This window comes from Cornus florida, unplaced genomic scaffold (genome assembly GCF_030987335.1).
Source record: "Cornus florida cultivar Cherokee Brave unplaced genomic scaffold, ASM3098733v1 CherokeeBrave_3.0.0_Hap2_Chr10, whole genome shotgun sequence".
NCBI classification, from domain to species: domain Eukaryota; kingdom Viridiplantae; phylum Streptophyta; class Magnoliopsida; order Cornales; family Cornaceae; genus Cornus; species Cornus florida.
Genome location: NW_026775580.1, coordinates 13,876,235 through 13,888,995, shown reverse-complemented (window position 1 = coordinate 13,888,995; position 12,761 = coordinate 13,876,235). Strand labels below are relative to the sequence as shown.

The 12,761-nt window shown below is 32.7% G+C and overlaps 1 non-coding gene across 1 annotated transcript; it reads right to left on the bottom strand.

Annotated features, from left to right (window-relative positions):
- Positions 1-12,149: 12,149 nt before the first annotated feature.
- Positions 12,150-12,256, bottom strand: LOC132280587 (small nucleolar RNA R71). The gene has a single exon (XR_009471610.1). It is a non-coding gene; the product is annotated as a small nucleolar RNA R71 (small nucleolar RNA).
- Positions 12,257-12,761: the final 505 nt, after the last annotated feature.

Sequence of the window (12,761 nt, the reverse complement as noted above, 5' to 3'; positions counted from 1 at the left end):
AACTTGGTGTATTGACAGTTTTAACAGATGAAATCTTATGCGTAGGACTTTCAGTACAGGACATCTGCACACAGCTTATTTCCATTGAAAACATTTAAGTTAATGTCTTTACAGTAAAATGATTAGTAATGTTAGTAAAACTATAATGCATCTCATTTATGCTAGAGGGTTCATTTATATTTCATTCCTTATCATGACTTGATTCAATAGATGCTAATTCAAGCAAGTCCCAAATTTCTTTAGCCGTTCTACAAAAGATAATTTTATTAAACTCACTTTTGCTTAATGCACAATAAAGATGGCATATGGCTAAAATATTACATTATATTAATCTATGATCATTTTCATCCCATTCCTCTTTCGATTTAGGAATTTTATTTCCTTTAAAAACTTTAGTTGGGATATGACCACCATTTTCTATCACTTTCCACACATCAATATCAATACTTTTTAAAAATGCCATCATTCTAATTTTCCAATAGATATAATCATTTCCATCAAAACAAGGAGGTTTATCAATGGGATAACCTTCTAAGTGTGTGATACTACTATCGTTGGCCATGATCGTACTCTAAGATGGTTAAGTCCTTTAATAGAGTTTAGGCTCTGATACCAATTGTTAACCAAGTATTGACTTTAGAGGGGGGGTGAATAGAGTCAATGACAAATAATGGATAATTTTTGCAATATAGAAAAGAAATTTCAAGCAAAGTACTTAACACAATTGTGCAATTATAAAGATATGAAATAAGTAAATAAATAGCACAATTATAAGAGAGATAATGGAAGAGAAATTGCAAACATTGACTCGGTGATTTTAGCGAGATTCGGAAACTCCTACTCCTCAACTCAAGACTCCTCTTGAGACTTCCCAATCCACTATGGCTTCTCCTTACGGGTGGAGAGCAAACCTTTACATGAAGCAAGACCTTGCTTCTTTTCCTTGCTAAGAGAACAACCTTCTCTTAGTCTTCTTTTGGGTTACACCAACCCGATGGGTCAATCCAACCCTTACAATAGATAGTAACAAGAACAATGAAGTACAAGAACTATCTCTCAAAGATTGATGTACAAACTTTAGCTCACAACTAGAGTATTAATGAATATAAGTGAAACTCAAACTCTATGAATGAAATGAATGAGAGAAGATGAAATATGTGAAGAATATAAGATCTTATAAATTCAATAGAATCTCTCAAGTGTATAATAGAGAAAAAACTCTATGAAGATTAAAACAAGAGCAAAAGCCCTTTTAATCTTTGTTACAATCTCTCAAGATAGAATAAGAGTGAATGAGAGAGATGAAGAGAAGATTTGAGAACAAAAGCTCTCTTTAATGCAATATGAAGTCTTTCAAATGATGTCTCTTAATTATTCAGACATTCCCCACTCTATTTATAGAGTTTGCAAGCTCAATATAGTTGTTAAGAGCTGAATGCATGAGGGTCGAGGAGAAAAGAACCGTTGCAGTTTGAAATCTGCAGAGTTGCGACCAAACCGGTCAACATGTGGCATAAACTGGTTGATGTATGCTACAAGCTAGTTGATGTATGTTGCAAACCGATTGATGTATGCTGTAAACCGGTTGACATTTTCTTCATGAACCAGTTGATGTATGCTTTGAATCAGTCGACGTAAATGAGCTTCATCTTGACATTTGCTACTTCCTAGATAGCAATCGACATATGCATCAAACCAGTCGACATATATGATATGTTCCTGTAATTTCAATACTGCCTAGATACCAGTTGACGTGAAGTTAGAACCGGTCGACGTAAAACCTAGTGCATTAATAGTTTTGACAGATGACAGCTTAGTACAAGACGTCTGGTAAATGTCTTTACAGTATTTATATGTCCATTTACTTTAAGTTTACAATCTAAATAAGGAAGTACCCCCATTTGGATTCAATAAAAAATAATAGAAAATTGAAATTCAACTAAATCAAAATGAAGAAATTCAATTTTAGTATAAATTTGGATTTCCGACAGTTTTGGTAAAAATGAATCCTTATGTAAATCAATGTAAACTTGGTCAAAAATTCTGATAAAATCAGTTTAGGCTAGTTGAAGTATAAAGAGTTATTACCGAGAAAAATTAATTTGAAATAATCATTATTTCAAAAATTCATTTTTCACACTTTGCCAAAAAACACAGTTTTCATGACGCGCATTCTGGGGTCCTAATGTCCGTTACTGTAATACCCCTAATTTTAAAAGGATAGTCTCAGTATTTTATTTATTGAGTTATTTTATTTTTGGTGTGATTAATTGCGTATTTGCTTAATTATTTAATTGTTTTATTAGTTGGTTTGCTTTACCTGTTTAATCGTGTATTTAACTGTTTTATTTTATTTGGTGATTAATCTGTTGAATTGATTATGTTTTTTAATTAATTAATTTTGTTTTATTAAATTGGTTGTTATTTTATTAATTAATTTTGTTTTATTAAATTGGTAGCAAGACATAGCGTGTATAAACAAAAATAGGTTTTGTTATGGGCCGATTATGTTTAGGTTTAGGGTTTAGTTGGACTTAGGTATTATTTTGTTGATCCAATGATAGTATATATGATCAATCAACATATTTTCATGAATGGTTTTGAAAACACATATATATCAATTTAGTCAAAAACCATCAATCTTGAGAAAATCATTAAGCCTTTCAAAGAGAGCTCAAGGAGCTTATTTTAATTACATAAGGCGAAAGATAATTTTAAACATATAGTTCAAAATTTTATACATTTCAATTCCGGGTGATTTATCTTCATAGTCTTTAAAAATGAAGTCAATTAAAATTTATTTCATGCAAAAACTTGTAACATTTTTATTGCTTCAATTGAAAGTCATATTTGCACAAAGACATGTATTCAATTTCTTCTTTTTGGCGTAATCTTTGGGAGTAGTCTAGCTTAGATACAAATGATACCTCAAGATACTTATCATGATGAGATTACACGGTAAAGGAATATGGTTAAAAGTATATCAACTTTTAAGAAATAATTAATTCCTTTGATTTGCACAGTAGAGTATTCACCAATGAATGATCAATTGAATGGTAGTGAACAATTCTTCAATTCTTAGGATGGCATTATAAACTCTCATTCTAAAATCTTATGAGATGGCTCTTCCATAGAGATTTCTTCCTATCCAAATTTGAACTAACACTTTCTAGTTCAAATAATCACATTTTATGTGCAAGTGACGCCCAAAAAAAAAAAATGTAAATGAAACATTTAAAAACACAAAGGCACATAAATGACTTTCTAGACACAGCTACTTTAAATAAATCCAAATGAAGTAGCTTTAAAAATCTTTGAGTGACTTTCTTTAATGGCATGTAATTACAAATATTTTTTACAAATTTAGTCTTGGTTGACAATAAATTTATGCTAGCATGTTCAAGTCACATAATCCAAGATATGCTACTTTAGTAGATTTGAATAACTTTAAATGAAGTAGCTTTAAAGATTAACAATGTATCTTAACAAACTACTTTCATTTAGATTATTAAAATCTATACCTTAGACACTTTTAACATCAAGTAGCATTCATGTCAAAATCATCATCCATATTAATTATGCCTTGACTAGATATAGAAATGATAAAATTGTCCTTATCACATAGCACAATTAAGTCACATTTAAGCTTATCAATTAAAAGCACATTTGTGATGAAGAAGGGGATATTTACTGAAGAAAATAATTCCATCAGCTTTGGCATGGTTTCTCAATGTAGTGCATCATTCATCCTTTTGTGAGGTAGAAGAAATCTTGGTTTAATTTCTCCTTATATGCTTGAACCATCCATATTTGAATTCTCTTATTCTTGATTAAAGAGATCTTTAACCTACAAATATGCTCAAGTGGAATTCTTTGGTACCCTATTCTTTTAGGGTCCTCACTAGTTAGTACACATGATATGGTTCCTTTTGGAACTTAATTCAATGAAGCATAAAAGTGGTACTCTCATTAATTAACATGCTTCAAGCAAAATTAGAATTTTAAATGTCTCTAGCATGCTAGTATATTTGTTAATTCAATAAGTATGTATGCTTATGGCAAAATACAACCTAATAGACCAATATGAAAAGAGTAATTGAGTGGAAAGCATAATTTCATATATGGATCATAATGTAATTCCATGAGCATTATCTATGATCAAATTCAAGACTTGACAAGGAGGAACAATATTCTTCCTAAGTAGGCAACATTAAACAAAGTGCCCCTTTTCAAAATTCTTAAAGGATTCAACAATTTGAAGGAAGATGCACTTCTTTCCATAATCAAATTTATTTTCCAAAGAATGCTAGCTCATTTAAAAGTGAAGTTCCCTTTTTTTTTTTTTCATTTAAGATACACACTTTTTAGAGAAATTTTCTTCCAATTCAAATGAAAATCTTCAAATGCAATTTCAAGTAATGTAATACATGAATAATTATTGTACAATCAATGAAGACATGTATTGAAACAAATTCCATAAACAATGAGTAATTGTACCAAGAAGATAAAAAAATCTACAATGTATATCATCTTCAATGGTCTAGTATAATTCTCATTTTAAGGATTCTTCATATATAATGATCATTGGCATGATAATACATTTTCATTTTTGATGCTTATAGATGATTTCAACACATCATGGAAGTATATAATTAAGCAATTTTGAGCATGAAAATATCCTTTAGCATTTACCAATTACCTTACCCTTAGAGTTGTTCCAAGGTGTGATGTTTCCTTCATAATCCTTGAATAAAGAAGATGCCATCAAGTAACCCTACAAGGAAAGGTTACAAATTCTCCTTTTGGTACCCAAATTTTCTTGGGTCTATATGAATTAGGCAATGGAACATAAGTTCTTTTTGGAACCCAAATCTTCTTTGACCTCAACTTCTTTTTAAATGGACAATCATGAATCTTATGTCCTAATCTTTTACAATAATTACACTTAGAGAATTGGGTACCACTCTTGACAATAAACATATAAAGGCTTTATTCTTTTCAACAAGCATGCATCTTTAATATGAGGATCATACCCTATCTCATTTTTGAAAAAGGCACTTCTTTGATTACCAAGCATAATACTCAAGTTCTCTTTTTCTTAAATAAACTTTGCTAAAATGTTATTTTAATCATTAATGATTTTCTTTCAAGACTCATTTTCGGAAACAAGATCAATTGATGACGACTCTTTAGAAAATACACATTTCATTTCATTTTTCAATGACTCATTTTCAATTTTAATATTTTCTAATTTTTACACAAGATAATGATTTTCCTTTTTCAAAGAGTCATTTTCCATTTGAACTTTTTCATGTCTTTGAGAAAGATCGTGGTTTTCCTTTTTAAAAGAAGCACATTTCACAAGAATTATTTCTAATACACCATGTAACTCTTTAAACGCATCATGTAAATCATTATGCTCATCCACTAACTCATTATAGGAATTATTTACATCAAAATCATCATGGTTAGAATTTACCTCATCTTCGTTGGCCATGAGACAAAGATTGACCACCACTTTGATGTTACTTGCTTCTTTGCTAGAAGCTTGGAGGTTTATACTCTTCTTTTGCCTTGCATCACTTTTTTCACTATAAGTGGAAGAGTTAGTTCTATCAATAATATTAAAATGATTAGTAATGTCAGTAAAATTATAATGCATCTCATTTATGCTAGAGGGTTCATTTATATTTGATTCCATATCATGACTTGATTTAATATATGCTAATTCAAGCAAGTTCCAAATTTCTTTAGCCATTCTACAAAAAATAAATTTATTAAACTCACTTTTGCTTAACGCACAATAAAGATGGCATGTGGCTAAAATGTTACATTGTATTAATCTATGATCATTTTCATCCCATTCCCCTTTTGATTTAGGAATTTTATTTCCTTTAAAAACTTTAGTTGGGATATAACCACTATTTTTTATAACTTTCCACACATCAATATCAATTCTTTTTAAAAATGCCCTAATTCTAATTTTCCAATAGATATAATCATTTCCATCAAAACAAGGAGGTTTATCAATAGGATAACCTTCTAAGTGTGTGATACTATTATCGTTGGCCATGATCATACTCTAAGACGGTTAAGTCCTTTAATAGAGTTTAGGCTCTGATACCAATTGTTACCCAAGTATTGACTCTAGAGGAGGGGTGAATAGAGTCAATGACAAACAATAGATAATTTTTGCAATATAGAAAAGCAATTTCAAGCAAAGTACTTAATAGAATTGTGCAATTATAAAGATATGAAATAAGTAAATAAATAGCACAATTATAAGAGAGATAAGGGAGGAGAAATTGCAAACATTGACTCGGCGATTTTAGCGAGGTTCGAAAACTCCTACTCCTCGGCTCAAGACTCCTCTTGAGACTTCCCAATCCATTATGGCTTCTCCTTACGGGTGGAGAGCAAACATTTACATGAAGCAAGACCTTGCTTCTTTTCCTTGCTAAGAGAACTACCTTCTCTTAGTCCTCCTTTGGGTCACACCAACCCGGTGGGTCAATCCAACCCTTACAATAGATGGTAACAAGAATAATGAAGTACAAGAACTATCTCTCAAAGATTGATGTACAAACTTTAGCTCACAACTAGAGTATTGATGAATATAAGTGAAGCTCAAACTCTATGAATGAAATGAACGAGAGAGATGAAATATGTGAAGAATATAAGATCTTATGAATTCAATAGAATCTCTCAAGTGTATAATAGAGCAAAAACTCTATGAAGATTAAAACAAGAGCAAAAGCCCTTTTAATCTTTGTTAGAATCTCTCAAGATAGAATAAGAGTGAATGAGAGAGATGAAGAGAAGATTTGTAATGACCCGATCTTTTTCTTTCCTTTCCTTTTCTCAGATTTTTACAGATATTTTTTTTCCGTTGGTCTTTTCCTTTCTGAGTTCAGTTTCTCGTCGCTTAGTGTCATCTCGAGTGCTCTGGAATGATTTTTGAGACTCTTTTCTTTGAATTGACAACTTCCTTTGAGGACCGAGTCATTTCCACATTTTTCATTTTTCAACACTATTCACTTTTCGTCCTTTTCCCTATTTTGTCCTTTTCCCTATTTTGTCTTTTCCCTATTTTGTCACTTTGTTGGCATAACCTCACTTCTTGTGTTTGGAGTTGGTTTTTGACTTCACATATCTTCATTCTAAATGGTTTCCACGAAATACGTATCTTTACTTTTGTAAGAAAGTACTCTGGTTGCTCCCAATGTCCATAGGGGCATGGATGCATAGTTTTTCAGAATCTTTTTCTTTTCTTAGGGTGTTTTTCGTAAATATCTTTTGAAAATATTTCATTTTAGGGATTTTTAAGAAAATATTTTTGGAAGATATTTTCATTCTGGGGCATTGTGCAGTTTTCACTTTTTGGAGGGACCATTGTGCAATTAACGAAAGTTATTGCAAAAATACCTCGTCTGGAGCCTGGATCCTCGTACAGCATTCATTTTCACATTTTGTCGAATCATGTACTCTTAGAATTCCATTCTGGTCATTTTTCTCCAGTTTCAGAATTTCTGACCCCGGTTGTCGACGAAACTTGTTCGTGGCATATCTCACTGCTTGGGACTCGGTTTTTGATGCCGTTTCTTCCGTTGTTCATGTTTTCTCATTTTGAATCTTTTTGTTCATGGAGTTTTTCTGTTTGAGCATGTATGTTCAAATTTCACTTTTCCAGACCCAGCGGGGCCCTTTCGGGGCACTTTTTAAGTTTTTCTATAAATAAGGGACTTAAAGAAGAAAAGTCAGATTTTGATCATCTTCCTCCCCCTCTTGGCCGGCAGCCATGGGAGCTCCTTGGGCTACCACCTTTTCTTCTTCTCCTCCACTTGATTTCCTAAGTGAAAAGTCTTCGGCCTTAACGTTTGTTGTTCCCCCCATCGTAATCTTTCACCCTTATTAGAACTCATTTCTGACCATTTTTTGAGTTTAGGTTTGAAGTCAAGTTATGATTTTGATGGGGCTTCTTGGGGGTTCATGTAGGTCTTGTTGTCCTCAACAAAACCCTTCGGTATCGTCGGATTCGGAGCACTTTTTTTTCGGTGGGCTTTTAAGATTTTCATCTTAAATTGAGGTAGGAGATGTTTTAGGATTGTTTATGTGTTGTATTAAGTGTTTTCCATGATTATACAACTTGTATGCATGCTTTTGTTTAAAATCTAGAATTTAATTTAATTAATTTCTATGGTTAAGATTTAATTCTCATGATGTTATATGAGTTAGAAATAAATTATGGCATGCTAGAAAATTAAGTTTTGATATGTTTATTAACATATATTAAATTGAAATTATTTGAATAAGAATTGCACTTTTTATTCAATAATTATCTTTTGTGAAAGTTTAATTATCATGGACGTACCTTGCATGAAATTAACTTGTAGCATACTTTTAAATTAAATCTTGGCATGTTGTTTAACATACTTTAATTTGAGAGCATTTGGTTAAGTATGAAAATCTAGAGATTTTAATTAAAATGATTAATTAGAATCTATTTAAAGGTTCCGTTGGCTTAATTAAGTTTTTAACTTAATATTTGTGATGACTAGGACTTGTACACTAGCATATATTAAATTGGGACCATTCGATGTTGTTTTAGAATTTAGGAATTTAATTATCATGTTTTAATTAAATTCCATCATATTGTTTTAATGACCTAATTAAGTTTTTCAAGTGGTCTATGTAATGACCATGCTATGTTGTATAACATGTGTTAATTAGGGATCATTAAATCGAGACTTGAAACTTACATAAATTAATTAGGTTATGTAATTAATTTCCGTCTCTATTGCGTTGAAGATTTAATCATGTATATAACATTGGTAGTATGTTTGAAGCATGATTTTAGACTTGTAATGGATTTATAAGTTATGATTTCAATATTGAATTATATTGTTATAACGTGTAACGAATCGCACACTGAAGATTCGAAATGTGATGTTATTATAGCGCGTAACGAATCGCGCTCTGAAGATTCAACATTGTCATCTGATGAGCGCTAAAAAGTGCGTATTTAAACCCCTAAGCTTAGGCATTCTAATACCTTTATCTATCTTACTTTACCGTTTTAGATTGATTTCATATTATTTCCATTTTCAGGCACTTATCCCGAAAATAAGCTAACTCAGCCAAATAAGAACAGAAATGAAGCAATTTTGGGATGAATAAAAGAAAGGAGCCAAGTGGAAGCAAAAGGAAGTAAAAGGTGGAATTCAACATCTTCGATCGATCTCAGATCAAGGTTCGATCGATCCAACATGATCAATCCCAGCACTTCAAGATGGATCAGAGCCATGATGACATTTTCAGAGATCTCAAAAGTTCGATCGATCCAACATCATTCTTCGATCGATCGAACTACCTTGTCCTTATCCAAATGATTGATCTTATCTAGTTGTACCACCCTACCAACCACTTTTGTCCTTTTCCCAAAAATATCTTCAAAATATCTCAGATTTGTTTTTATCCAAAAAGCGCTGCCATTGAGGATCGATCCAACTTCAGTTCGATAGATATCAGCCATATTCGATCGATCCAAGTCCAAGGTTCGATCGCTGGAACTTTCTCCAGGGCGAAAAAGTTAAATTTCCAGCTCACAAAAAGTTATCCTTTATCCAATCATTGGGGAATATTTGTTGTACAACCCCAGCTTATTTTGGGTGTCATTTGACCTACCTATATAAGGATAAGGATTACTTTTTACATCATATCACATCATATCATATCATACCTTGTAGAACTCTTGGAGAGGAAACTTAGAGGAGGAGGAGGCTAGAGACACCATTGGAGACTCTTCATCAACCAAAGAGCAAATCTCTACCATGGAGTTAGCCCTTGAAGGTTGGAGAAGCACTACCATGAGTGGCTAGACATCCTCTTGGGGCTAGAGTTAGCCACAAGCATGCTTTCTACATCTTAATTTTGTGTATTATTAAGGGATTAGTGTTGTAATACATGTTTTGGCACTTCTATATATAGAGATCTTGTTTATTCAATGATTTATGTGGTTTAATGCTTCCAATTGATCATTTCATTCTATCCATATGTCTATGTATGCTAGAATAGATGTTCATGTGTTTATCTCTATTTCTTGTGTTATTGATGCATGTCTATGTGTATTAATGCCATAGATCTAGAGATTGTCAAAACATTGTGCTTAATGGAATGCTCTTGTAATTTTCTAGATGGTTCATGCTCATTTCTTGATGGATTGTGCCTCTCCCTTAGCTTAATTAGTTTAATTTCATGTCATTAGCTTAATTGTAGTGTAGTGGTAGCATAGTTGTTAGATGGGAGGACAATTCATGATTGTTATTTAATGTTCCATACTTTTGAATGCAAGTAGCATATGTCTCTAACCTTGTGGTGTATTTGGCTTGTGAGCTTAATGAAATGATTAATGACTTGCTAGATATATTGTACTTTTCATATGCTATTTAGACAATATATACTTAATTGTTAGATATATTGTGTTTTTCACATGTTGATTAGATAATATATACTTAATTGGTCACCCTTGCTAATTGAATCAACCAAACACACATATACATCAATATTGCAACACACATTTCCTTCATTAGTTACTTGTTAAGGGTGCAGAAAAGTATTGTTTGGTGGTGACCTCTAAACCCTAAGATCTCTCTCTCTCTCTTACTTACTCTTTATTGCATTCAATTATTTAGTTTAATTTGCTCTTTAGTTTAATCAACCAACCAACTATTTGTTTGATCACTCGACCTACTAACCCTAATTGTGATTCCACAACCAAATTCGACTCCAATCCCTTGGAACGATCCCTACTCACCCTAACTATATTTTTAATGAAGGTAGTAGTGGCTTTTATAAATGTAAAACTTGGCCCTTACCTTAATGCACACTCTCTAAACTTATGGTAAGACGACGACCATAGTTTTTGGCGCCGTTGCCGGGGATTAAGCAACGTCGTATTTATGGAATCAATTAGGAATTAGTACTCTTTTAATCGTGTCTTTACTTTGTTTTTTTATTTTTCTTTTGATTACTTATTGTGTTTGTTCATCTTTGACAAGGAGCATTGAGCTAGAAAGCAAGCAAATGAGCATTCAAGCAAAGGATCTAAGCAAGCAAGCAAAAATGCTAAAAATTAAAAAATTGCTAAGCTAAGCTTTAAATTTGGAGTTGAAGTGCTAAAGGACCTTTGTGAGACTTTCTTTACTCAATCCCTTAGTTAAATCGTTAGCCCGCGTGGAGGCTTGTTTTTAATTTCTTAGATAAATTGTGAGCCCGCGTGGAGGCATTTTTAATTGTTCTTTGCATCATTGTTGTTAAAGCATAGGAGTATGGGCTAATTGTTTGTGGAGGAAGATTCATTGAATTGTTGTGAAATCGAAGTGTTTGTTCATTCATTGTGTTTGTGTGTTTTTATATTGTGCATGCATGGTCGTAGATCACTAAGACCAACTCTTGTCCCTCTTGATTTGCATCTTGAATCCATAGTTAGAAATCCTAGGGGAAGAGGAAGTTCTAGTTCTACCCAATTCATTACATCAATGGAAGGCCATAATGAAGAGCATGTAGAAGACCTTGGTCACATAGACTAACAAGGTATCCTTCATCCAAATGTGCATCATGAAAACATTCAAGCACCATTAGACATGCCTAGGCCATTCATTCACCAACCACAACAACAACAAGGCCAAGTTCCATTTGGAATGCCAAGGCCAATGTATGCTCCACAACCTCCCATCATTCAAGGAAATCAAAATTAAGGTGCCCATGTTGCACCTCAAATTGCTAATCCTCCACTTGATTTAAGAAATCACTATGTACCTAATGAATACAATGCACCCACATGCATTCAATTGCCACCATTTAGAGCATATCACTATGAAATTAAGCCACAAACCATTCAAATGCTTCCTAACTATCATGGACTTCCAAGTGAAGAACCTTACAAGCATTTGGATGAGTTTCAAGAAGTATGTTCCACCGTAAAATATACGGACATGCCGGAAGAGGTCTTAAGACTCAAACTTTTTCCATTCACCTTAAAAGACAAGGCAAAATATTGGTTTAACAATCTTAGGCCTTTTTTAATTACTTCTTGGGCAGAAATGCAACAAAAGTTCTTGAAGAAGTACTATCCGGTTTCTAAGACCAATGCCATGAGAACCTCAATTTAGGAATTTTCACATGGGGATGGAGAAACGTTTCATGAGGCATGGGAATGCTTTAATGAATTGCTTAGGAAGTGTCCACATCATAACATACCCAAATGGCAATTAATTCAATATTTCTTTGAGAGTTTATCAGATAATTACAAAGGCATGGTTGATGCTTCCATGGGTGGCTCATACATTGATAGGCATGAGGATGACGTGTGGCGTCTTTATGAGAGCATAAGTGAAAATTCTTTACATAGAACATTATCATCCAAGAATGGTAGAAATTCACAAGGTAGGAAGAGTGTTAGCTTACATCAAGTTGACCATTCAAATGAAATAGGCGCCGAAATGAAGTCTTTATCTCAAAGGTTTGATCAATTTTTTATTAACCAAAACTCGGCAAACCAAGTATCTTCCTTCCCTAACCATTCTCATCGTGCATCAAATGAAACATGTATGACTTGTTCTAGTGTTCTTCATTCTACTTCTCATTATCCTCACGGACAAGTGCAAAATGAACCTAATAAACAAGTCATTGCAGTTTTTGTGAACCAAGGGAACAATCCTTACGGTACTCATTATAATCCAAGTTGGAGAAATCATCAAAAT